The sequence below is a fragment of the Tenrec ecaudatus genome, chromosome 4 (assembly GCF_050624435.1).
Source record: "Tenrec ecaudatus isolate mTenEca1 chromosome 4, mTenEca1.hap1, whole genome shotgun sequence".
NCBI classification, from domain to species: domain Eukaryota; kingdom Metazoa; phylum Chordata; class Mammalia; order Afrosoricida; family Tenrecidae; genus Tenrec; species Tenrec ecaudatus.
This window is the reverse complement of record NC_134533.1, coordinates 53,728,920-53,756,113: the sequence shown is the minus strand read 5'-3', so window position 1 is coordinate 53,756,113 and position 27,194 is coordinate 53,728,920. Positions and strand designations below refer to the sequence as shown.

Genomic DNA, 27,194 nt, shown 5'->3' with positions numbered 1-27,194 from the left:
GAGTCTATTTTTTTTTCCTCCTTTCTATGCAGGGCCTTCCAATGTGATCCTTTTTAAAGCAATTGGTAACTTTAAAGGGGTTACAGAAGCCCTCGTGGCACAGTGGGTGAGGAGCTATGCCTCTAACCCCAAGTTCAGTTGACCCTAACAGTCACTCCTGGAGAAAAATAATCTTCCTGCTCCCAGAAAGATTTACAGCCTCAGAAACCCACAGGGGCAGTTCTACTTGACCCACGGGGTACCTACGAGACTGAATCAACTCAGTGGCAGTGAGTTTTGCCAGTTTTTGGTAGCGGTAGCCAGGCACCAACTACTTCTGGTTTCAGGGTTGTGGAGACTGATATCTGTGTGGCTCAGTATTCCACAGGGCTAACTCTGTACACATAACTTTTATATGCACTAGGAAACAAGGAACAATTCATGTGACTTGCTTTATTGTGCTATTCATTTATCGCAGTGATCTGGAACTAAACCCAAGTATCTCCACATGGACCTAGAACCCAGCACTTAACCATGTACACCACCTCGCTGCCTTCTAGAAGGGTTTATATTCCTGCAGTCCTACACCTTTAGGTGGTTCTCCTCACTATAACCAAAATACACTTAATAGCATAGACTTTTTATGCAAGTTACTCTCTCGGGCTACAGTCCCAGAGGTAGAATTACTCCATCAAAGGCTATAGACATGTTTAAAGGCTCCTAGTTCAGACAGTTAAAATGTGTTCTCTGACAGAGGCAATAGATCATCTCTGTTTGGCAGTGTTAAGAGGTTAGTTCCTTCTCAAAGTTCAGTGTGGAGGCTCCCTAGAGACCAGCAGGTCTAAGTCAGCACAACAGAGCCGTTAAAACAGAAGTGTCTAGGCCTCCAAGTATTCTTACTCAACCTCTCCAGCAGCCAGAGCATCCTGCAGCCTGCGTCTGGGAGAAGCTGAGCACCAGGGTTCAACGAGCCCCTGAGCGCCAGCAAGTCAGGGAAGAAGCAGACAGAGTCTGGTGGCTGGGCTGCTCCCAGAGCCGGGCAACTCTGCACCACCCCTGCCACCCCCTCACCTCCCAGCCAGAGGCAGCCTCTAAATTCCCAGCTCCTGCTCCCCGGTGAGCCCTTGGAATCCTCTGACCTCATCTGGCAGGCAGCAGCCTGGTCTCCCATAAAAAGCCGAGCAAGGGCATGAGCATGGAGACAGCGAGGGAAGCAGGCCCATCACCGCCTGTTTCAGAAATCCTCGTACCATGTGCTCAAGGGTTAGGCTTCTTTTACACCAGATTCCTCTAGAAAGTCATCTCTACTCATCAGGGAACGTGAAAACATGAATTCTAATCCAAGCCCCTCTCTGGACCTGCCTCTGTCCTGCCTTGGGGGCAACTAATGAACCCAACTTGCAGGTCAGATGGCCAGCTGCTGGTTCACAGGGCAGTGAAAGCTACTGAATCAGGCCAGATGATAGGCTCCTGGTTTAAGCCCAAGAACCAGAAGTCAGACTAAGATTAACCAGATACAGGATCCAGAACAAAAGAGAGAAATTTGCCAGAACAGTGCTATATTTTTAATGCAGACCGTTCCCCCAATGGAACTGGAGATAACTAGAGTCACATCCTCTAGAAAGGAAGAGATTCAAGGTACATCACAACCCAACCCTGCCTCTTCACATAGCAACTCATTCCAAAATGGGCACATAACCACAGGCACAGAGGCTACGACTGATAATGCAGCACAGCATTTGGAACGATGGCTACAAGCTCCAAGTTGAGTTATCCATTGCTCTGCATCGGTGAAGCTAGGCTGACTGACCCGTGGACTATGAGGCTTATTGACACCGTGGAGGTAACACTTCCTGGAGCAGGCAGAAACAACTGCAGGACAAGGGCTGAGGAGGGGCCTGCCTGTGGGCACAGTGGGAAACGGCTGTCCCAAGTTGAGTCCGGATCCTAAATTCCAACCGGTCACTTGCATAAGAAATCTCATAATGATGAGTACGGTCCAGGAGTTGGTTGGCAGGGGGTGGGATGGTGGGAGGAGCGGGGAATAATGCCTGGCTCATGAGAGACACAAACAGAAAGCAACAGCACCACTGTCCACGGTTCCCTCTGGCATGCTCTGCCAGCTACAAGACGTTTGCTCGCATGTGCATCGATGCCGTCTACCCCCATTTCAGGAATGAGGAAACTGTGCTGAGAAGCTAAGTGACTTGCTCAATCTAACTTCATCGCTAAGTGAACTAAGACAAGAACCCAGGTTTTCAGCTTCCAAATTCTGTCCTCTTTACATGCTAACGGGCTCTCCCGCTTCCATTAGGAATCTGTGGGACTGGCAGCATTCTGGCCATGATCAGGGAGTCCGAAAGACAGACCTCAGGAAAACAGCACCATGTGGCTGCTTCCCTCTTACTGCTCACCACTGGCCCCCGGCCACAGTTCTCAACGGCATCCACTGTGTGGTACTCACCCAGCCCTCAAGCAGCCCTGGATCCTGCCACCAGGCCGGCTTGGTGGCTCTGTGGTAGACAAAGGCAAAGAGCGGATCTTCTCTGTGCCTGGAGCATTCAATGGGGCCTTCGTATGTGCTGCACAACCTTCAAAGCACCTCTCTCCTCCACCCTCCTCGACTTGTACCAGCTTAAAGCACCCTAGAGTCTTGGGTAAGTGAACCCTGGGCTGGAAAGTGCAGGCACTAAGATACATTTTGTATGCCAAAATAAGAGCAAAGGAAGTTACACTTTTGGAAAGTGGATAGAAAAGTAACAGCCATCATTTGATGAGACCTAGAGCCAACCTTGCCGCTCTAACACAGACGGGCCGCCCGCATCCTCGCCGTCTTCTGCAGTTACAGGAGCGTGACGTGGGGTCACTATGAGGCAGGACTGACTCAATGGCAGCATGTTTTTGAGTTACATATGGCTGTGGGCATCCTATTCGAAGTTATCCATTGACTTGGGTAAGGCAAGGTATGTTTATCTCATTGTGTGTGTGTGTGTGTGTGTGTGTGTGTGTGTGTGAGAGAGAGAGAGAGAGAGAGAGACAGAGACAGAGAGACAGAGAGAGACAGAGACAAAGAGACTAGGGCTCCAAGCTATGAGTTACTATTTGAACACTGTTCAAATTAAAAAAAAAAAAACTTAAACACTGAGAAAGGAGATCATCAAAGTAAAGTCTCCTGAATACGGAGGTTTTAAAATTCAGTCATTTCTGATAAAACACCCAAGTTGCTCATGGCAGGGCTTCTGAGTCACTCTCTGGCCTAGGGGGCTTGTGTTCCAATGGCTACTTCACTAAGCCTTCCTAGATACCTGACAGGAAGGTTAGGTACCTCCCCGCCAGGCTACAGGTGAGGAAAGTGAGGCCCAGAGAGGATGGATGACTTCTCCACAAGCACAGTCAACTCCTATGATCCCTGCACATGACCAACCTTTCCTCTGATCTCTCTCCATTACTCCGCACCTGCCCTCACCAAGCACCAAATTCTCAAACTCATGTAGTGAGTGTAAAATCTTCTAGATTTATATGGATTGTGGTAAGAGTTGTATGAGTCCCTAATAAAATGTAAAAGAAGAAAAGAGAAAAAATGATTAGGGCAAAGACTGTACAGATGTGCTTTATACAATTGATGTATGTATATGTATGAACTGTGAAAAGAATTGTATGAGCCCCAATAAATTGTTAAAACTAAAAAAAAAATCTTCTAGATTTATTTGCTGTGCCCCACCTTTTAGCACCTAGGAGAAGCTTCAGGCGCTACCAGCTCCTAATTCTACAATTATTAAGAATTTAATATTTAATAATAAAAAATCTTTATGAGCCACATTCTCATCTAGCTTCAGACCAGAAGAACAAGATGGTACCTTGCTACCGCTAATTGATCTGAGATTGTAATAGTTTGGAGAAAAACATGGAGAACTCAGATTCTTATTTAAAACAACAAAGACACTAACTGTAATAGTAGAGAATAGCAGACCTCCTGAGACTGTCACCCAGAGACATTCTCTAAAGCCAGAACCAAGCCTACCCCCAAGCTTCCCTTTGGTGAACTAGCTCAGCGTGGCCCACACAACCCAGGACATTAACCATGAGGTGGAAGCCTTCCTCAACACCGTTCAGCACGAGACCCAAAGGCCACAATGCTCAAAAGCAGAGAGGAGGATGGGGCCGAGAAAGCCGAGAACTGAAAGGGCCTAAACTGAGCACCCCTGAAGAGCATGTTGATCATGAGGTTTGTGCTCAGTAGAGGTCACATTCAAAAGTAATGTCATTATAGAATGTCAATGAAAATGTTCAAATGGAACCTAACTGACTACATAAACTTTCACCAAAAGCTCAAAATATCTTTTTCTTTAAAAAGGCGACTCTCAGGGTTCATGAGGGAGTGGGGGCTGATACCAAGGCCTCAAGTTGAAAGCAAATGTTTTGCAAATGAGAGCAACAAATGTACAAATGTGCTTGACACAATGTATGGATTGTGATGAGTTGTATGTGCCCCCAATAAAATGATTTTTTTTTTAATTAACCAGTGTAAAGAACAGAGAGAAGAAAGATGGAAGAAAATGAATGGACGGATGAGACATCTGTAGGAGAATTTTCAAGTCTTGCGCATGGGAATGTAAACTAGTACAGCAGTATTTGAAAACACGCTGACTGGTCTTCAAAATAATAAACATAGAGTACTAAAAAAGAGAGAAAGGTGGTTCTCCTGTCTCATCCTCCTGTCTAAAACAGCATTTGGCAGGCACAAACACATCCCCTGAAATACTTGTTCCTAAACCTGAATTGCCACCTTGCTCTCTGGTGGTGCAGAGATGCCCTGGCTGGGAGCCAGGTGGCTGGTTTCAAGGGAGTCCAAGAGCCTTTCTTTCCTCCTTGCGGGGGGGGGGGGGGGGGGGGGGCGGGCTCCTGTTTTTCTCCAGCTTCTTAGAGTCCTTGGTAAATGAGGCAAAGCACAGGCTAGCTTTAGTTTAGGGCCCTGCTCTTATCCCAGGGGCAGGCCCTCAAGAATGAGAGGCTGCCAATCTCACCTGGGAGACGCCCGCAAACAGAGGACCATCCCCAAAGGCGGGCCCCACAGGGAGCCGTCCCTGTAAATACGCAGCACGCACGTCCCCACAAGCCCCAGAGCAGGGATGACTTGGGTTCTGTCTTCAAGAAGTCTGACAGTCAACACAAGAGACTGGAGAAGAGAGCAAAGGGAGGACCGGGGGGGGGGGGGGGGCGGTTGACACTGACAGGGGCGCCGTATAGGAAGGAGCCTATCAACAACCACATTGAGGGCTTTCTCTATTTTGGTGGCAGTGTTAGCTTTTTCTGTTTTCTGATATATGAAATCCAGGATGGATGAATCTAGAGACAGCAACTGGATTAGTGGCTTCTTGTGGGCATAGCAGGGGAAGATGGTAATGACTGTACAACTCTTCTTGATATGATGGAACTACTGAGATATGAATTATGTCCCAAGAAAAGTGTTTAAAATGGTCAATTAAAATACTCTCTTCTCATTGATATGCGGAGCGGTATCTGCTATTCAGTTATCACTTTCTGGCTTTCTGACTTTCGGGCTTCTCAAAGTGACCCCAGGACACTCTGAAAGTCTTGCCGGCAGGCGTGAAGCCCCATTCAACCCTGCCTCCGGCTTCTTAAGGCACTTAGTGTCTTTGTTCTAACTCCCAATCTCTCAAGGAAGCCAAGGATCTTGGGGAATTAAATAATGTTGCTACTGAGGTCCCATAACTAGAAACTGAAAAGACTCAATTCCAGGAACCCAAGAGGTCCCCGCATCTTCACTCATTTGGGCTGCCGAGATGACAGGTAGCCATCAAGAATCGGTACAGTAAGCATCACCCCGTTCCCTCAACATTCCTTAACCTCCTTTAAGATTTTTGTTTCTCTCTCTCCATGGTAAATAGACAGGCAACAAAACATTTGCCCATTTCAACATGTTTTACTTGTCTAATTCCGTGACATTATTCGCTTCTATTTTGTTGTTCAAACATCGCCACCACCCAAACAGCTCCTTCTGTTTCGTTGCACTTTCCAAATATCTCCTCCTGTTTTATTTTATTTACTTAGCACTTTCACAAAATTGCTCATTTAGCTCCGAGTGTCACCACTGCTGATCTCTGTTGTTCCTTAAGGGAGCTGAAAATCTTATTTCAATGGGCTTTCGAGCTTGCCCTGTTTTGAAATGTCAAGAGTTACAACAGCTGGGTGCACAGGACCACACCATAACGGGCCCCTATTCCAGATGCATGGGAGCTTGGCTTCGAGGAACCAATGCATGGTCCCAGTCTCTCTCCAAGTGGGAGCTAGCTGCATAGCACTAGCCAGCCTTGTTCAGAGTAAGTCTTCCCAGAGTCCTGGAGTCAGGAGATGTGGGCTCAAAACAGAGTGAGCCACCTTACCTCTCTGAGCCTGTGTTCTTTCACTTATCAATGGGGGTCATAACAAAAGGCAGGTGGGAGGAGAAACGGAAAAAGAACAGCCTATAGAACTGCCTGACACAGAGCAGGTGCTCATGAAATATTTGCTGAATGAGAAATGTCTAAGGGGACTCCTACTTTGCTTCAAGGCCATGTCTCCAAATGAGCCAGTTAATCACTACAGAGTCCTGGACTCAGATCACAGAGACCAGAATCTAATAGGTCAGAAAGCAGTTGCTTTCTACTCTTACTGCCAAAGGAAGGAAGAATGAGACATTAACATGCCAAAAATGCTTCATCCTTGGCTCTCCCCCAACTGTGTTACAACCCTGCAACTTTCCCCCATCCCTGCATGGAGGGTTAATACAGTGAACAGAGAGATCCAAAGAGTGGAATGAAAACCCCCACGGGGAAATTACTGAGTGATTCAAAACACAAGAGGCTAATACAGACATCAGCTCTACCCTCCACTTGTGGACGGAGAGTATCTGGAGTGAAACCTACACTTTGGTGAGTGATTATCCATTCTCTTATATTTGCCTTCTGTGCTTCCATGCGTTTGTTCTCTTTCCCCTTCCCTCTCCCTGTCCCAGGAAGACCCTCCGCTCATCCCTGGGGGGCTGGGAGCAGCCATTTGCTTATTTCTCATGGTTCTCCTGAGGCACGGAAACAGTAAGACGCCTCTCACTCACTCAAGAGCCGGGACACAAGCATGTGTGCATCTGATTTTGTGCTTGTAGAAAGTCTGGCCAAGCCCTGGGTGTCCTTTCCAAGCCCAGAGTAAGAGTTGTTCACTGATCTATAAAATCTTGAGATTTCATCAGATTAAACCCAGATGTTTTCAGATGCTCTCATTCTGTAAAGCACCTTTTCTGTCCCAGTAACCTGCACCTTACACTCATCTCCCTCCCACAATCATGGGACCCCAACACTCAGGATTGCTAGTTGATTAATAATGGCTTTGATTTTTTTAATTTCACAGGATCGTCAATATCCATGACAAGATTAAGACCAAACACGTAATCTAATGAAGCAGCAAACACATTAAGAAATGCACCCTCTCCTCCTTCGGCTGTTACATTAAAGGAAGCTGGCCGGGAAGCCAGATAATCAGAGCCTGAATTACCAGCTTTGTCGCCACTAACCTGCTCCCTGCCTCTGAGCAGCCACTCAGCCTCTCTGGGCCTGAGTCTTCTGTCTGTCCAATGAGGGAGCCACGTTCTCCATGAAGCCTGCAGAGCACAGAGTGGAGGCCACATTCCAGCCCTGCCACACATTGGCGGGGCAACCTTGAATGAGTTAGTGACCTTTCTGAGTCTTGGTTTATCTGTAGAAGATAATACCAAGCTTGCAAGGTTGTTAGAAGACTACTGATAATGTGCCTGGCTCAGGGCAGACACTCAACCTTCAGTTGTATTTGTTTTCTTTCTTTTGCTAACTTTGAAAACTCCACTCCAAATCAGCTTTGCATGATTCTCCATATTACAAACCTCAGTCTCATTAGCCTGCCATAGATCAAAGAATCAAGGCGTAGATTTTGCAGGAAGGCCCAAAACCCAGCCTCCTGTTTAAACCTCTATTTAAGGGGATCACCTGCTAGGCAGAGTGATTTAACACCAACAGGTGTGGTTTCTTCCACGGCAGTCCCTCAAAGGGTTGAGCCTCTTGTTTCAGAAAGTAAAATCCATGCAAAACCACCTTCCCGGCAGGCTGCACTGAACCAGGGACCTGCTTTGTTCAGACCTTTAAAAACTTCATGGGAGACTTTTCCCACTGTTCTGGTTCTGTTTAATGCCCTCTAAAGTGTCCTCCAACTATAAAATGGGAAGGACGGACTATATGATGCTTAGGCATCTTCTACGATACTAGTTTATCTCAAGCTAATGCCTTCCACAGGGCTCCAGGCCAGAATCTAACAACCCTGCCTGTTACTGAAAACACAGAAGAGCAGAGGCAGGACAGTTGTCCTCCCAGATCTCACTTGCCAACAGCTTATCTTTTATAATAACATCTCCATCACGGGGAGTGGGGGGCGAGGGCGGGGTGTAGTTAGTGATACTTCTGTCTTATTTACTCCTAATTATACTGATCTTCCCAACCATCTGAAACTCCTTCCCTCAATCCTCAGTCATTATGGACTTTCATCCATCAGAACGCACAGCAGGCAAACTGCGTCCCGTGAAACCAGGACAGGACTAACCTGCTCTCTTGATCTTGCTGTACAAGGCTGAAGACCCACTCACTGTCTCCTTGAACTCCATGTCTGGGATTGTGTCTTCCCAGCTGCAGGGACGTTTCGGAAAGCCCTGGAGCGTGTCAGATCTGTAGAGAACACCCAGCCACCTACAGTGAAGACGAAGAGACTCCCCAGCGTAGTCTTTCGACTTCACGTCTTGAGAAGCTGCCTCGCAAGGTGTTACAAATCCAGCAGTTTCTTGGCCCTGCTCATTCATTTCCCTTCCTCCTTTCTCTCCACCCCCACAGGAAAAAAAAAAACAAACCCTGGCAACTATTCAGGAACATGGTTCCAGCTCTGAGTCAGCACCCCAGGAGGCAAGGAGCGTGCAGGATGGGGCTCAAAAGCAGGCATGTGGCGCCTCCAGGACCCAGTTCTTCTCTTCTTTGGGGTCAGGCCCCCCCAGGTAGAGTGAGACACAGGAAACCGACTAGAGCAGAATGAAGTGCTCCCTGGTTTTTGCCCTGCCATACGCTGCCTGAAATTAGTCCCCAAGCAGAACCTTCGGAGGAAAAACAGCGGCTCCTCCGTCAACATTTCAAAAGGAACCCCGGAATAGTGGCTAGGAGTTGGGCTGCTACCCACAAGGTCAGCAGTTAGAAACCACCATCCGTTCTGTGGGAGAAAGATGAGGCTTTCCACTTTTGTAAAAAGTTACAGTCTCAGAAACTCACCGGGGGCAATTCTACCCTACCCTACAGGGTCTCTATGAGTCGGAATGTACTTGATGACAGTGATTTTGGTTTTTGTTTGGATCAACATTGCAAGCAGGGCAGGGCAAGGAAAGGGTTGAGTACCAGCAGCATACCCCTCCATCCACCCCATCCTGGGCAACAATCACCACTGCTCAGGATGGCAGAAACTCTTTTCATGAATTCCTGTCTTTGTGGTTCTCACTCTCATAGAGGTCTGGAAAGGGGTGTGGCAGAGAAAGAAACTAAGGTACCAAAGTCACAGCTTTACTGTTACACCCTTGGATAGACAAGGATGCTGGACTTCTACAGAGACCTGCATAGGTCTAGAAGTCCCAGTACAGGTGACTATATGAATTCGCACTTTACAGAGTAGAGTGTGTGTCCAGTGCCTGGCACACAGTCATGCTCAGTGACTACATGCTGAATGAAGGGGGGAATACAGACGGCTTTTTAGTTACATCTACTTAGGAACGGTTTTACTAAAATCTGGATCCATTTCTCTCTCCATTTCTTCTCTATCTAAAACTTCCGTATCCTTTCTAACTCCTGTGATGAGTATTCTGTAAATCTCTAAATCCAGTGACAATAGATTGATGCAGTGGCGGCAACAACGGACTGAAGCACAACGTGGTGAGGATGGCGCAGGACTGGGTAGTGTTTGCTTCCGTTACACAGAGGGTCACAAGTCGGAGCCATCCCAGGGCACCTAGCAACCACGGAGAACATTTATTGTAAAACTAACAAAGCTTAGACTTTGGGGTCCCTCATTTTCACAAGCCCCTCTCAAAGCTCCAAGAAGGGCCCTAGCAAAATGTCTAAGCTTTTTGGGTCATCTTACGTATTTTTAAGGAGGGGCTCCAAACTGTCTAAACCTCAAGCCCCACCAAATACAGATCTACCACCGAAGAATGGAAGCACAAGTGACTCATGAGCCACCCTGGCAATGTCATCTGCACAAGAGCATTTGCTTCAACAAATCTTGTTGTACCCTCAGAGGAGACATGCCTTAACCTATAGACACGCCCCAGTCAACCACAAGTCAATTGCTATAAAAACTGAATTCGGAGTGAAGAGAGGACAGGCTTGGCCCTATTATGTGCTTAGCACCTGCATGCTGTGGAAGGGGCAGTGACTACAACATAATAGGAATTTATGAGAATAGGAACTTAAGAAATAGGAGATTGCACACCAGTAGGCTAGATTGAAAGAGAGCGGTATATAGAGAGAGATATAGATATATATCTTTAAGCATACAGAGAGATAGATATATAGCTAGATGCATGTCTACAGACTGGAGTACGTGTTGTAATCGAGCAGAAAAGTAAAGCACTCCTACTGGCCGAGTGTCAACTTGTTGCTAGGTGCAACCACCCTAGAAAGTTAAGTCATACTCTCCCCATTTGCAAATAAGAAAACCAAACCTCTAAGGAGCCAAGAAACATCCAAAGGGTATAACTAGTAAGCGGCATGGTCAGAATCACAGCCCCGCTCGGCCTGACTCCCGAGTGCAAGTTTGTTTCAGAGGTTACCGCTCAATTTCCTGATGCTTTACCAACCAAACCAAACTCACAGCCATCAAGTCGATGCTGACTCATAGCGATCCTACAGGACAGTCTAGAACTGCCCCTGTGAGTTTCCAAGACTGTAACTGTTTATGGAAGTAGAGAGCCCCCTATCTTTCTCCCGAGGAGCAGCTGGGGGTTTTGAACTGCTGACCTTGCTGTCAGCAGCCAAACCAGTAACCACTAGGCCAGTAGTGCTCCTTTGCTCTATAGAACCCCCCAAATGTCTGGGGTGATGTGCTGGCTTGAGAGTGCAGTGGCCACATCAGACGCCGGCAGAGGCTGGCAAGCTTCCAGAGGCCCAACATCCACCAGTGGTGGGAAGGGGAGTTTCATGAGTTTATTCATTCATGTACACAGGTCTAACTCTTTTTCACCGGGCAGCACCCAAGCGAGGACCAATGACAGGCTGCTGGGGGTGAGGAGGGGACATGGGAGAGGTTCCCACCCTGTGGTGTTGCCTCTGACCCCCTTACCCTTGTTGCCAGATGAATCACGCACTTGCTCCCTCGCCTCCTGCTCGCTGCACACCTTGCTCACGGCCACTGCTGGAGCCTCCGGTGCCTCGCTGCCTCTCTGTGCTTTTGGCTCCTCCTCCTGCCTAACTCGTCTCTTCACCAGCTCTCAAGTCACCTGGCTTTCCCAACCCTGGGCCTGTGCTCCTGCCATCCTTTTCTCTGGTGAATGACAGCCAACCATCCAGTCCTTTCTTTCCCAAGAAATTCTTCCTGATTAGTCTGGAACCCTCTGATTCCGCTCTCCTGAAAACACAGCACTGAAGGCCAAGCGCCTTCACACAGCAATCGCGCTTCCCAACATCTCACTTCATTTCACGCTTCAAAAATAATCTACGTACTATGTTTCCGAAGGGACACAATAAACTAAAGAAATTCCCTTTCCTGCCCCCAACTTCGTATCCATCTCAGGAGCACTCCTTTACCAGTTTCTTGAGCAACCTGTGGATGTCAATGATTGTTGTTTTTGCATTATGAAACTTTTATGCATTTGAATATTATGCATGCATATATGTTGATGTCCATAAACGGGAAAATGCATATATTACTCTATAATGTGCTTTTTATGGACCTATTTGAGCACCTTCTCTGCATCTATACCCAGGGATGAACAGAAGCAATCCCCTCCACACACAATCCCCACTTGTCCCTTCACAGGGCCCCACAACAGACCAGTCAACCCTTAGAGAGTAATGACCCAAGACCCCATTCCATACACCAAGCCTGAAGCTTACCCCACTTACATCCAAGGTTTCAAACTGATAAAAAGTGCAAACCAATTCATCGCATATTAAGTTTCATTTGATCCTCAGTTTTTCAAAATTAAGTATGAAAATAGACAAATTTCACCAAAAAATTCCGTTCGTGGGGGGGTAGGTGGAGTTATGGCAACACAGAGCCTGCGAGAGATACCCTGCCAATTCACTGCACTACCACGGCTTCCTGCTGCTTCCCAATGCTGAGGTCGGCACCTGGGGCTATTTAGCACACTTGTGCTTTTCATTTGCCTTTGGGAGAAATGTGCCTTTTACTCATCCCTCAATCCGAATCAGGAAGACTAACCATAAGCAGAGTTAGCCACATCGTACAGAAACTGATCATAAAGCAAAAGGACAGGTCTTCTTCTCCCTCCTATCTGTTAGGCATAGTCGGTCACACGTCGGGCTGCTAACTCCAAACACCAGCTTTCCACTACCATAAAAGTTAGTCTCGAGGGAGGAGGAAAACGAGGAGCTGATGCCAGGGGCTTAAGTGGAGAGCAAGTGTTTTGAGAATGATGAGGGCAACAAATGTACAAATGCACTTTACACATCGATGTACGTTTCTATTGTGATAAAGTAGTAAGAGCCCCTAATAAAATTATTTTTTTTAAGATTATAGTCTTGGAAACCCTATGGGGAAGGTCTACTCTGTCCTGTAGTCTCTAAAAGTCAGAATTAACTGAAGAAAAAAAGTTAGTCTCAGACCGGCTATCAAAAGATATAACATCTGGGATCTTAAAGGCTTGAAGGTAAACAAGCAACCATTTAGCTCAGAAGCAACAAAGCCCACATGGAAGAAGCACACCAGCCTGTGTGATTATTAGGTGCCGAAGGGATGTTATCAGGCATCAAAGAACAAAAAATATCACTGTGAATGAGGGGGAGTGCGGAGCGGGGACCCAAAACCCATCTGTAGGCAACTGGACATCCCCTTACAGAAGGGTCGTGGGAAGGAGACGAGCCAGTCAGGGTGCAGTGTAGCAATGATGAAACATACAACTTTCTACTAGTTCCTAAATGATTCCTCCCCCTCCCAGTATCATGATCCCAATTCTACCTTACAAATCTGGCTAGACCAGAGGATGTACACTGGTACAGATAGGAATTGGAAACACAGGGAATCCAGGACAGGTGATCCCTTTAGGACCAGTGGTGAGAGTGGCAATACCGGGAGGGTGGAGGGAAGGTGGGGTGGAAAAGGGGAACCGATTACAAGGATCTGTATAAAACCTCCTCCCTGGGGGACAGACAACAGAAAAGTGGGTGAAGGGAGACATTGGACAGGGAAAGATATGACAAAATAATAATTTATAAATTATCAAGGGTTCATGAGGGAAGGGGGAACGGGGAGGAAGGGGAAAAATGAGGAGCTGATGCCAGAGGCTTGAGTGGAGAGCAAATGTTTTGAAAATGATGAGAGCAACGAATGTATAAATGTGCTTTACACAATTGATGTATGTATGGATTGTGATAAGAGTTGTATGAGCCCCTAATAAAATGATTAAACAAACAAAAAAAAGTTAAAGTCTCAGAAACCCCCAGAGGGCAGTTCTGCCCTGTCCTAGAGGGTAGCTATGAGTAGAAGTTAGAATGAACGGCAGTGAGTTTGATTCATTCGGCTAAGCTTTTGTCCTCAAGCTTCTAGGAGCAATTTTGAAGGATTCTAAGGATAAAAACGGAACAAAGCAGGAAATAGCCAAAGAAGAAGGAAGGACTATACAGGCACTGTACTAAAAGGAATTGATCAAGGAGCCATGGTACCGGAGGAAGAGATCCAAGCTGCTGCACTGTGGGCACTGGTGAAATACAAGGCTTCAGGAATTGATAGGATACCAACAAATGTATAAACAGCCGAGGCTTACTCATCTGTGCCAGTTGGCTCCACTGGCCAACTGTCTAGAAGAGATCCATATTTGTACCTATTCCAAAGAAAGGTGATCCAAGAGAACGTGGAGCTTATCACTCAATGCCATTAATGCCAGAAGTAAAATGAGGCTGAAGGTAATTTTAAAAAGGTCACAGAATAAGTATGTCAACAGGGAACTGCCAGGAAGTCAAGACAGAGTCAGAAGTTCAAGTCTACCCAGGGGAGCCTCGGAGAGGCCTGGCAATTTACTCCCCAAAATCAGCCATTGAAAATCCTACGGAGCACAGCTCTGCTCTGACACACACGGGTCATGATGAGTCAGAGTCCACTGGCTGGACACTGCTTGGACTGGCTTTGCCAGAAGTATCTGGATAACAGGCCCTGAGTCAGGCCCTCGACAGCCACCCCCAGCACCCACAAGCAAAGTGCCTCAGAAAGCACCTGTGAAACGTTGCCTTCACTTTGCAGGAGTCATTGTTAATGCTAGCTAGGTACTCAATGACGACATCGGCAGACCTGAATGCTACTGCTTACCTTACCCCCAACACAATGCCTAACACAATCGTGCATTGATTTAACACATATTTGAGAGTCAGCTCCATTCCAGTCTCACCACATCATATCTTGTCTGACAACTGAAGGGAGTGATCAGGAGGAGGGAAGTGGTATGTCACAGCTGAACCTCTCCATCCTGTGAAAGGTGAACGAAAGGGCAGGTTTTTCAGGAGTTCGGATCCAGCAATGAGCATCTGTCTTCATAGTCAAGAGTGGTAAATGCTCCATCGGTTTATTAAGCAAGCGTGAGACCTTTCATCACAAAGGATAACCCTGGCCTTCCAGAAATCAGTTTTACAGCTGAGCATGAATCAGAGCTCACTTCATCCAACCTCTCTCTGTTTTGCAGGTGAAGGGGCAAAGACCTGGGAAGTGCAGAATGGGTAAAGGTCATAGTCACTACTGAACCCTAAATGAGCTCTTGGTTCCTGAAAACAAGAATTAAAGGGGAAATCCTACATTGTTTCCAAGTTAATTTCCTGCCGTGCACAAAATCCACCCTCTACTGACTAATTTCCCCGAGCAAACCTGAAACACCGTTGAGTGTTGGCAATCCCCAGCATCCAGTCAAAAGACCTTCCATCGAAACCCAGAATCGGTGGTCTGGATGCCAGTAGCATGTCACAGTCAACTCCTAGTGGCTTTGATTTACTACAATCCTTGTGAGGCCACAGTGTGACATAGTCGTCCAAGAGCCAGGAAGACCTTCACTATTGCAAGTTGCTGTCCAGTCTTCCAGCTTTTGGTGGCCCCATGTGTGCTCCGCAGGGTTTTCAAGTACTACTCTGGGGAAGTAGACAGCCAGGCCTTTCTTTGGATGTGCCTCTAATGGGACTTGAACTGCCAACCTTTCACAGTTAGCAACTGAGCACAGTAATTATGCGCGCCACTCAGAGACTAGGATCTTGGTCTTCCGTTTTATGGTTGTACACAGTCAAAAACAAGAGAGATTAAAATGTTCTGCCATGAACTGATCAAACCCCATCCAACCATTGTGTCTGCATCTGGGAAGCACGCCTCCGGGTAGGGTGTGTGTCCAAGAGGCCGGCCAGGCATGTAGAGGGTTTGAAAGGATCAAAAAGCCCCCCACCCCCACTGATGGAACTGGAGTTGAATGGTCTCAGAAGACACCAGACACATGGCCGTTGTCTTCATCTCTGAATGATGATCACAAGGAAGAATAATTCGATTTGTTCCCTCAGATCCAAGGGGAAGGAATGAGCATCAGTGGGTGGAGATACTAGAAGGCATATTTTCCCAAGAAATTGAGTGCCCACAATGTCGCTGCCAGAGTAGCATCCAAACCACTGGTGAATCTTTCTAAGCTCAGGCCAATACTGCTGATGGAAGAACCGAAACACCAGGCCTGGAACCTGCCAATATGACCTGATGCTCCTCTCCAGCGCTGCGACTCGATGAATCCAGGAGGCATATCAATGATTCGAAGAGACTTTATGAAAATCATGGCTAGGTTGCAGAGATCCCGACGTCTGAGGACTGTTGACGCTGGGAAACAGAGCCCTGGGTTTTGCAAACAGTCAGCATGCTTGGCTGGCTACCAAAAGGGGGTTCCAGTCCACCCAGAGGCACCTCAGAAGGAAGTCCTGGTAATCTGCTTTCTATCAATCAGCCATTGAAACCCTGAGCAGCAGAGGGGCAGAGTTCTACCCTGACACACATGAGGCCACCGTGAGTCAGAACTGATGTGGTAATTGGTGTGGTGGACAAAGAGAACATTGCCCGGAACAGCGCTTTGATTGGGACCCTCAGAGGTGTGTGAATAAGGGCAGGGGGTCACAGCCATATAGGTGAGGCTGTTCTAGACTGTTTCAAGTCTCATCTCACAGGAAGACACTATTTAGAAAAGATTCAAATCCAAAACCATGCTTTCTCCCTGCTGTCTCCTCTGACCCTACTGTGGGTGATTTGTTCAAGGTCAATAGCAGTACCAGAAAGTGGGCAGGAAAGAGGTCACGCTCCCTCTTTGGGTCTTAATCTCTTCTGTGAACTGGGAGAGATTTAGAGACAGCTACACAGGAGCGTGAGATGGTTAGTGTCATGTGCAAGCATGCCCAGGCCATGATTCTCAGTATTATGTAATCATTCTCCATTTTGTGATGTGATGACGGGGGAGTTTCCTTGGGGGTGCGGCCTGTATTCAACATATATTGATGTCCTGGAAAAGTTCTCATTCTGTCCCTCAGCCCCTCTGTCCGGCATCTGGGTTGTCATTTGAACACTATTTCTTGGGATGGGAGCCAGCAGCTTGCCGCCCAGCCTGCAGATTTGAAGATTCACCAGTTTCTGCATCCACACAAATCAGGGAACCAGGAAAAGCCTCCAGCCAGATGCCTGACCCATGGACTTGGGACTTGTCAGTCTCTACAATTGCAGGAGCCATTTACTTGAAAGAAAAGAAAGGGGCAGACAGGAAAGGAAAAAGTGAGGGAGGAAGAGAGAACAAGAGAAAGAAACATCAATGCTTGGCTGCCTTTCCTCCTCTAGAGAATGCCATTGTGACTCTCTAGAGCAGTGGTTCTCAACCTTCCTAACGCCGCGACCCTTTAATACAGTCCCTCATGTCGTGGTGACCCACCCCCAACCATAACATTATTTTCACTGCTACTTCTTCACTGTCATTGTACTACTGTTATGAATCATAATGTAAATATCTGATAGGCAGGATGTATTTTCATTGTTACAAATGGAACATAATTAAATATATTTAAAGTGTAGTGATTAATCACAAAACAATATGCGAAATAGTTATGTGTTTTCCAATGGTCATAGGCAACCCCTGTGAAAAGGTCCTTCAACCCCCCAAATGGGTTGCGACCCTCTGCTCCAGTGCAACTCCACCAGTGCACCTCATTAGGATCCTTGGCGTCTCCCTCTATACTGGTACGACCAGGAAAGTGGTGGCAGGGGAAGGGGTAAGTCCTCAGAGAGCACCCTAAGGAAGTCACAGCCAGTCATTTTTCCTATCTCCACACCCCCCTCCCCCCCCCAGGTCAAAGCAGTAACAGAAGGAGGGTACCAGACAGAACTCTTTCCCAGGTGTGCAGCTCAGTGACCCACATAAATCTTGACATTTAGCGCTTTCTTCCAGAAGCCAGTGTGGCTGTACCGTATCAGCATGCAGATCTGAGGGCTGGCTGTGCACACAGCCCCAGAGGAATTAAACCACAGGGTCTTTGTTAGGAAAGGAAAGTTAGCTGCAGTGAGGCTGTGGGGCAGCAGGTGGGAGAGGCAAAGCGGTCCAGCCACATTCCAGGGGGAGGAGCCTCCTGCCTGCTCCCCTCTGTGTGGACACTGTCCCCATGAGTCCAGTTTCTGAGCCCACAATTGCTTTCTCACTGAGACCCATTGCCTGGCAAGGCCTCTGTTTCCCAACAGGCCCCTCAATGGTTTTGCTAGCCATGGTGTTAACAGAGCCCAGGGACTCCAGAGGGGATGGGGCTGCCAGGGCCTAAGGCTGCCTTTCCCCCCTGGCCCAGCGTCCCTTCATACCCACAGGGTTGGGGAAAAGGACTCAGGGAACTCGGTCAGGGGAGATTTTTTTTCCCTGGTATATCTCACTTCTAGCAAAGGGCAAATTAAGACGATTTTGGAAAGCCCCACCCAAACCCATTTCCTTCTCAATTTCCTGGTGATGCTCAATTTCCTGGTGATGCAGCAGAAAAAAGACGCCTGGCGCCCAGTGCCCAGGACCCAGAGTTTCCAGTGAGCAGCCTGCTGGGCCCAGAAGGACGGCGGATGACAAACTGCACTAGCTTTCCTCCAGTGCTGCTTTCTTTGGAATTTCTTTTTTTTTTCTGAAAGCCGAGACAGGAATGGAGAGATGAGTGGCCAGAAGAGAGGCGGCAAATTCCATGGGAGGAGTGAGAGCTGGGTTCCAATTAACTACCCAGCGACAGGGAGTGCACTCTCAATCAAACTTGCTGCCACCGAGTCAACTCTCATCCCATACAGGGCAGAGCAGAACTGCCCCTCTGGGTTTCTGAGATGTAACTCTATACGGGAGTAGAAAGCCTCATCTTTCCCACTCCAAGCAACTGGTGGTTTCAAACTGCTAACCGTGCAGTTACCAGTTGCCCAGTGACACCAGAGTTCCTCCTCCATATGACTCTAGACTATCTAAAAACACTCTCTTAATGGTGCCTGGCACCGAGGAGGGGACACTACGAGGTGGGAGTCTCTCAGTGGTGCATACACTTCATGTTCTCAGTTGCTAAATAAAAAGTCGTCCTCTCCGTTCCACCCAGAAATGCTTCACAAGAAAGGAGGATGTACACTGGTACAGATGGGAACTGGAGGCACAGGGAATCCAGGGTGGATGGTCCCTTTGGGACCAGTGGTATGGGTGGTGATGGTGGGAGCATGGAGGGAGGGAGGGTTGGAAGGGGGGAACCGATTATAGAGATATGCATGTGACCTCCTCCCTGGGGGATGGACAGCAGAAAAGTGGGTAAGGGGAAACGTCGGATGGGGCAAGATATGACAAAATAATAATTTATAAATTATCAAGGATTCATGAGGGAGGGGGTAGTGGGGAGGGAAGGGAAGGAATGGGGACCTGATGCCAGGGGCTTAGGTGGAAAGCAGGTGCTTTGAGAGTGATGAGGGCAATGCATGTACAGATGTACTTTACACAACTGATGTATGTATAGATTGTGATAAAAGTTGTATGAACCCCTAATAAAATGATTTTGAAAAAAGAAAAGAAAGAAAGGTCCGGCTATCTACTTCCCCCAAATCTGACATTGGAAGCCCTATGGCGCACCATTCCACAGTCACACATGGGGCTGCCATGAGTCACAGTCATTGACTTGATGACAGCTGGGTGTGTCTGGTCAGCTGGTTAGTTACCAGCCCCCTAGAGAAAAACCAGTTCTCCAGATCCCTAACTAGAGGGCCCAGGCTCCTGCAGCTGCTATCCGCCAAGTGTGTGCGGGCAGGAGAGTGGATAAAGACCCACACAGTGACCGCTGGGGAAGAGCACTCACACAGTCCAGGCCCTCTGCAGGCAGCATCTCAGTCCTAGGAACCAGGTAGCTTAGCAGGCCTGTTTTACAGATGATGATCGGAGAAAATAACGGATCTGTGTTCAATTACAGACGGAGGCAGGGGGCAGAGGCAGGATTCAAACCCACGCCCTGCGACTCTTAAATTGGCGTCAAAAGTTGGAACTATCAGTCTGGAAGGCAACCTGGGCAAAACCAGCACCTTACATGTCCAAGGCAAGAGGAAACATCTTGCTTAATAGAAGAAGCTCTTATTAGGGTCTCCGCCTTCTGATAAATCACCAAGCTTCTAAACCTCAGTCTGAAGGCCTCAGAACCCTGGAGTGGGTACTGCCTGGGGCATCTACGGTTTAGCACACAACATCTGCTGGCCATCTTTGACAGAGAATGACTTCGACGCTTTTGACTAAGGTAACAAAGAAAATGCGAACACAAATTCCCCTGGATTCACCACTTCTCATGGGCACCCCTACATAAGAGGCAGTTGCACACCACTGACTCTGAATCACACATTTAAACTGTGCTTTTGCAGATTCCAGCTCCCCTCCCCAATGTCAAGCTGTGTTGGAGGGGAGGGATGCAGACAGCGGAGAGCCAGCTCAGTGAATCACTTTCTCTGCTAGTGACGGGATCTGATGCATGTTAAACGCCTCCCTGCAATTCCTCAAGTGTCTATTAATCAGTGAACCAAGAGCACACAGGGCGCCAAGGAAAAAGCTGTCGTGCAGGAAAGACACACTGTGACGAGCGGCCTCCTGACTAGCCCACCAAGACAAGGAGCCCCGGGGACGGCAGCGAGAGTGAGGGCCCAGTCGTTCAGACAGTGGTTCCAACTGCCACAAAGCACGATATTAAAGGGGCCCGCAACCAAATCGGGCAAAATCCACTTCTCCCTAGCCCCATCTGAAGACTGACTGAGCCAAAGAAAGGATTTTCTTTAAAGCAATTTTAAAAGAAACTGGAGAAAATCACTTGCCCTTGCAAATTCAATTTCCTCTTCAGTATAAAATGACCCTGCAATACCCTCAGTGCACCAGATGAAACCATATACATGATGGTCCCCGAGGTTCTGGACCATCAGCCCTTCTCGTGCTAAATATCCTCCGTGGAGAGGCAGCATCCCTGTATATCCGGAGCTAGCCACTCTCCAGCCCTAGATCCAACTGCCGACAGACACTTCTACCCAAGTGTCCCATTTCAAACTAACAACAGAGCATGCACCAAGTACATCAACTCTGACTTATGACTCCACGTGGGTCAGAATAGGAGCCCTGGTGATGTAGTGGTTACTCATTGGGCTGTTAACCCCAAGGTCAGCAGTTTGAAAGCACTAGCTGCTGAGGGAGAAAGATGCGGCTTTCTACTCCTGCAAAGAGATACAGTCTCGGAAACCATAGGCGCAGATCGACCCTGTCCTACAGGGTTGCTATGTATCATGGTGGACTCCAAGAAAGTGAGTTGGGCCTTGGTGCAGTATGGTCTGTCAGAACAGATCTGTGCTCCGTGGGGCTTTCAAGTGCTGGTTTTAAGGAGGTCACCACCAGGCCTTTCTTTAAGGAGCCTCAGTGTGGACTCAACCCTCCAACCTTTTCTTCTCAGCCTAGGCTTTTGCTGTTTGACCAGTGGACTCCAAACCAAAACCACTGCCATGGTGCCAATTCCACATCATAACCACCCTGTGTAACAGTGTAGAACAGCCCCCGATGGTGTCCAAGGCTGTGTCCTTTACAGGGGCAGACTGCCATGGATCGGCTGATGGATTCAAACTTCTAAACTTTAGGTCAGCAGCCAAGTGTTTTAGCCACGGTGCCACCAGGGCTCCCTCTAGATATCCCTTAGCCCAAAACCCAAACCCAGTGCCACTGCGTAAATTCAGGCCATAATTTTTTTTTAACTTGTTGCAATTGAGTCGATGCCAACTCATAGCAACCCTATAGACCAGGGTATGTAGAACTGCCCCACTGAGTAGAAACCCACGTCTTTCTCAGGAGGAGTAGCTGGCAATATTGAACTGCTGGCCTTTCGGATTGCAGCCGAATGTGTAACCACTCTAATAGAGACCCTCTGAAGAGTTTCCGAGTCTAAATCTTTCAGGGAAGAGCAAGCTCTACCTCTCCCACGGAACAGCTGGTGAGTTTGAAACACCAACCTTGGAACACTTTCCACCTTCTCTCCCCACTTCTCCATTGAATCAGCATCTTGGTGCAGGGTCATCATACTGAGTCGATGTTAACCAGAGACATTTAGAGTATGGTGGTAGCACCTTTGTTGGCGCGGTGACTGGGTGGGGAGGGGGCATTTAGAGGGCAGGAATTCCATTGCTAAAACTATGCTGTGTTGAACAGGGAAGACCTCTCTCTCCTCAAATGCCAAGAGCACCAGGAGGAATGCTGGAAGTCGTTATCCCACTTCCCATCAGTCACCAAGACTAGTCAACCTTCCCTTCCAACATCACCATTCCAGCTCCCCTGTCTATCCCCACAGCTACTGTCTCCAGGGCAGTGGGAACAGTCTATCTACGGTGGGCACCTAATCTCTGCCCCCATCTACCCACTGACTGCCAGCTCTCTCTCAACTACCTTCCCAAACTACCTTCCACATGGCTACCCAAAACATCTGTACACCGCAAGCCACCCACTCCTGGCCTGGAATCATCCAATGCTCCCCTCGCCTTCAGTATAAAGGTGCCGCTCTTCCAGCCTGTGTATCCGTCTGCCCCGCGGTTCACCACCCCTCACAGATGCCCAGACCCAATGTGTCTCAGTGTCTGCACACTGATTCCGCTTCATGGAAATCATTTCCCTGACTAGCCAACTTCTGTCTACCCATCAAAATGTAGCACCAGAACCACCTCTATACCTCTGAGCCTTCTCTGCGCCCAGGCTAAGTTTAAGGGATCCATTCACCACTTTATTCTGATGGGTAGTTTGTCCTGCTTCACAGCTGCCTTGGATTCTGCAGCACAGTGCATTCCGCCAAGCATACAGCATGAATACCTAGTGAATGGTATTTACAGTTTAGGAAGGACGTACAATTCACAAAGCATCACCTCACGTGATACAGTACCCTGCAGAAGCCCTTCCTATGACTATTTAACATTTCAATGAAGAAATGACTGAGGCTCAAAGAGGTGACTTCTCTTGCCCGGGTACAGATGATTAAGGGGTAAAGCCAAGATGTGACCCAGGTTCTTGGCTCTGTGTCACATCGCTGTGCAGAAAGTTACCCAGTTGGCGGTGAGGGTGCCACTGTTGGACATCTTCAGGTCTAGGGTAGCCTAACATGCAGACAGAGTTTAGAAACACCCATTCTCATTACCAAGGCCACACAGCACCGTTCTCCCCACTCCCATCATGTTCCGTTTGCCACACTCCAAACACACTGTGCAGAAACCCCAAAGCCAGCATGAGAGTCTGATTTTACTGTCAGAAACAGCCCCCCTAGGCCTACCGACAGCATAATGGCCACAGTGTGCCTCTGGTGGTGGGGGGGGGTGGTTACTCGGAGAGTGGGTGTTAAGTGGCAACGTTTAAAGTGGCCTGCATTAAATATTGCGTTGCTCTGCTTGGAATGGGCTGCCCCACAGAGAAGGTGTGTCAGGCAAGGCATCTGAATGCCCGGGAAGGGAGAGGCGGCCCCCGCAAGCTGCCACGCTGTCCCTTGAAAGGCTGGTAGCTCCTAATTACTTTCTGAGACTTTTCATGAGCACCTCACAGATGCTGTTTTGCTTCAGGAACACAAGGCATTAGAAAGGGGCTTTCAGACCACGCACACAGATTTGGCTCAAATGTGAACTTGCAGGGCGATTAAGGAAATGTGCAGTGTGGTTCTGTAAGCCCTGCCGAGGGGGGAGGAAAATGACAAATTTTCCTCCCAGGGCTCTTGGTGGCACTCACTACCCACTTCCACAGTGTCGTTCAGACATCACCATGACAACCAGCCGAAGGTTCCTTCCTCAGTGGCAAAGACAATGGAAATTTTAATTATGGTCTTTTTTTCATTCTGACCAATGCAAGAAAAACATCAACAAAATGTTACTTAGAAATGTATGACCAGGAACACTTTCAGAATTCAAAAATCTTCCTGCTGCTTTCCACCAAGTCACATGATCTGTCCCTACATCTCCATAGCACACCCGCCCGCCCAACACAGTTTTATAGCTCTCATAAATTCCTACTTGTCTGGATCTTTTATCAAACATTATAAACCTAGGTAAACACGCCAACTTCGTTTTCTGATTCTGATTGTGAACAGAATTCTAGCCATTTTTATTTCAGTCATAAAACTCAAAAGGTCTGATACATTTTCATAAAGTGCTTTCAGTAAGCAGGGAGACACCGCAGGATTGGACGCAGCTGTCCAGTGCCCTTTGAACGTGAATAAATCTTGGGCTGGACATCAGCTCAGCCCACCTATGTGGCTCTGGAGAGTTACTTTGACTCTCTCGGATTGAGGGCGCTCATCCAAAAGGAGGAAGCAATCTTCTGTGCTCTGGAACACACTGATGATGGTGACACGGCAAGGCATCCTGCCTGAGCCGCTGTGAACGGTCAATAAACACGCACGGTGGTAAGTATTACTGTCACTCTCCCTTATTTCAGGTTCTGCAGGCCCCGGTCCACTTGTCCACGCATTATCTCCGGCACATATTGGTTCCTCTTCCTACCTAGTCCTAAATCTACATCCCATCATCTCTCATCTAGCTGGCCTCCTTTCTGCTAGACCAGCAGTTCTCAACCTGTGGGTCATGACCCCTTTGGGGGGGGGTCGAACAACCCTTTCACAGGGGTCACCCGATTCATCACAGTAGCAAAATTACAATTATGAAATAGCAACAAAAATAATTTCATGGTTGGGGGGGTGGGTCACCACAATGAGGAACTGTATTAAAGGATCGAGGCATTAGGAAGGTTGAGTACCACTGTTCTAGACTCTGCTCTCCCTAACTCACCGACTTCATAGCCACTTGACCGATCTTCTAAAATCCACACCCTGGTGGGTCATCCTCTTAACAAACCCAGGTATCATCCCCAAGGGAGGCACGTGCCCAGGTGCCAGGGACATGCGGGAAGGGGTTTACAAGCTCTCCAGCCTTCTCCTCATGGTCCTAGAGAAGGCACCTGGCCCTTACTCTCCAACAAACACACACGCTCATGACACAGGGGAGGCCTGGAGCGCCCAGGACCTTCCAGGCCAAGAAATCCAGGTCGTGCCTCAAAAGTTGCCAACTTAACATGTAATGGAAGGAAAAACCCTCCACATTTAAGCCTCTCACAGGTTGTAAATCCTCAGCTTGACTCTGATTGCATGCAGCAAATTTGGCCCCAAATATACAGCTGGATCTCACTAAATTTCACTTCACTGATCCGTAAATCCTGCTAAAGGAACATATGCCTGGTCCAGTCTGCCCTTAGCTGGAGTGGGAAAGAGGAAGCTGTAGTGAATTCTCATTCTATTAAACCCTGTAACTTTCATGAGGTGTTTTACTGTGTTACAAGTAGACTATGAAATGCTGGCGTAAGTAATTATACTTGGACAATAAAATGGAACAAATTACCTAACGGCACAGACACCACCCCTCACTCCTTACTTGTATTCAATGTGACATAACTGTCAGTCATTCTCCTAGATCATTGAAGGGACAGTGAATTATTTAATGTGGCTCCTCCAGCCAAAATCTCTAACTCCCACCAAGTGACCCTTCCTTGGGTGGGTCCAGTAAAGAAGTGGGGGAAGACACTGACAGAATTCACCAGTGAGTAATTATGAATAGGATTTACTGGAATGCCACCCAGCTTTGCATATAGAATGAGCCCTCTGAGAAGCAAGGAGAGAGGATATCACTGTAAACAAAAGCCAGGAATGGAGCGCATTCCTGATCCAGGATTCCTGTGCAGTGAACCTCCTAGCGAGAGCTAGGGCATCAGAAGAGCAGCAGAACCAGGCCAGAGCATGAGACAGAGTGGTGGACTCCCTAGCCCACGGAGCAAGTAAAGCTGAGTGCTTTGGGGCAGGAGACTGGTTTGTGGAGTAGGATACCTCTAGACACTTAAATGGGAGAGCTAGGCTTGCTGACCACTATGAAATGCTGACGTAAGTAATTATACTTGGACAATAAAATGGAACAAATTACCTAATGGCACAGACACAACCTCGTCATCCCTTACTTGTATTTAGAGCCAAGTGTCTTTGAGTTGAAGATTACATCAGAGTTGTATGCCCTTTGGGCATCTATTGGCAGCCCTGAAAGAACTTTGTAACATGCCCTATCCTGAGCATTTCTCACTTGCATTACAACCTATTAGCTTCCTTAATAAACCTTTTTAATCATGAATTTTGTCCGATTTTTGTGTAGCCTTGAAATGGATATTAGAACCTAGATATAAAAGTAAAAAAAAACACTACACAACACAATAATCTTCTCCTGTAAATGAAGTTGTGCATACAAACGTGTGCACAATTATGGTCGCTAGTAACTTCATGGTTCCTGGAAAGACTCGAAGGGCAAGGGAGAGGCGAGAGGATGGAGGGCTGGGCTCTGGCACCAACTCAGTTCATGGACAAACGCTTGTGACATTTCTCTCACTCTTCCCCACTACCCCACAAAAAACCTTCCTTCTAGGACATTACATCTCATGCTAATTCAGTTGATATAACTTGTGGAAGTCACGATGTTCTTTTTCCAATAAACCAATGGAATACATATCCTATTGAAATACATTTGTGTTTCCCAGCTATGGGGCTGCTATGCGTCAGAACTGACTGAACGGCAGTGGGATTATTTTTCAGTTGGTTGGTTTGAACTTATAGCCATAATACACATCTGTGGTAGTTACACAATTTCATGTCAACTTGATAAAAGAAGGAAGGGGTGGAGTCTAGCCTGTCAATCAGGTCACATCCTGATGATCCCTCCTTGTGAGTGTGGCCTTATCACGAGGATTCTGGGAGCTATCTCTCTTAAGGAATCAGAAGAGGTGGGCCACTCTCTCTTCACTCTTCTCGCTTCTCTATCTTCCTGATGAAAAGCCACAAGGAGCCACGCTGATGGAAGCCAGAGGCCTGGAGTTGCATCCACTGCCATTGGATCCACAGGACTTTCCACCCACCAGTGCATGATCAGCCTGCATTCAGCATCATTGCATGTGCTGCATGAGTCTGAAGAGGAATTCCCGGGCTAACATCAGACATATGGGCTAATTTCGAACTTATGGACTTGATCTGGACTGGGGTGGGATGTTTATTGATGCATAATTACTTCTCAAAATAAAGTTCACTCTTACACGTATATGAGTGTCAACGAATTTGTTTCTCTAGTCAATCCAGTCTAACACAACATCCTTCACAGAAAAACTGAGAAACCTAGAAAAGTAGACTGCTGAGAAAGAAAGAAAATAATTCCTCTCCTCCCACTAACCAATCCACCAGGATTAAAAGCCTAATTCCACACTGCAGTGAATCTACCTTTTAAAAGTTGATTCCAGAAGGTAAATATAAGCCAAAAGTTTGAGAAAATGCCCTGCACTATGCCTAAAATTCCACTATAAGCAATTCATTTACTTGGATAAGCATAGTCCT

General features: G+C 47.5%; 1 protein-coding gene across 7 annotated transcripts in view; it reads right to left on the bottom strand.

The window, feature by feature from the left end:
• Positions 1–27,194, bottom strand: part of PLEKHA7 (pleckstrin homology domain containing A7) — a 143,459-nt gene that overhangs the window by 92,005 nt on the left and 24,260 nt on the right. Inside the window, exon 1 of one of the 7 annotated variants that reach the window (XM_075546014.1) lies at positions 8,602–8,800. The exons of the other annotated variants lie outside the window; for them this stretch is intronic. The gene's annotated coding sequence lies outside the window, so the exon portion shown is untranslated. Of the gene's footprint in view, positions 1–8,601; positions 8,801–27,194 lie in introns of those variants that run through there. 7 annotated transcript variants of the gene reach the window in all.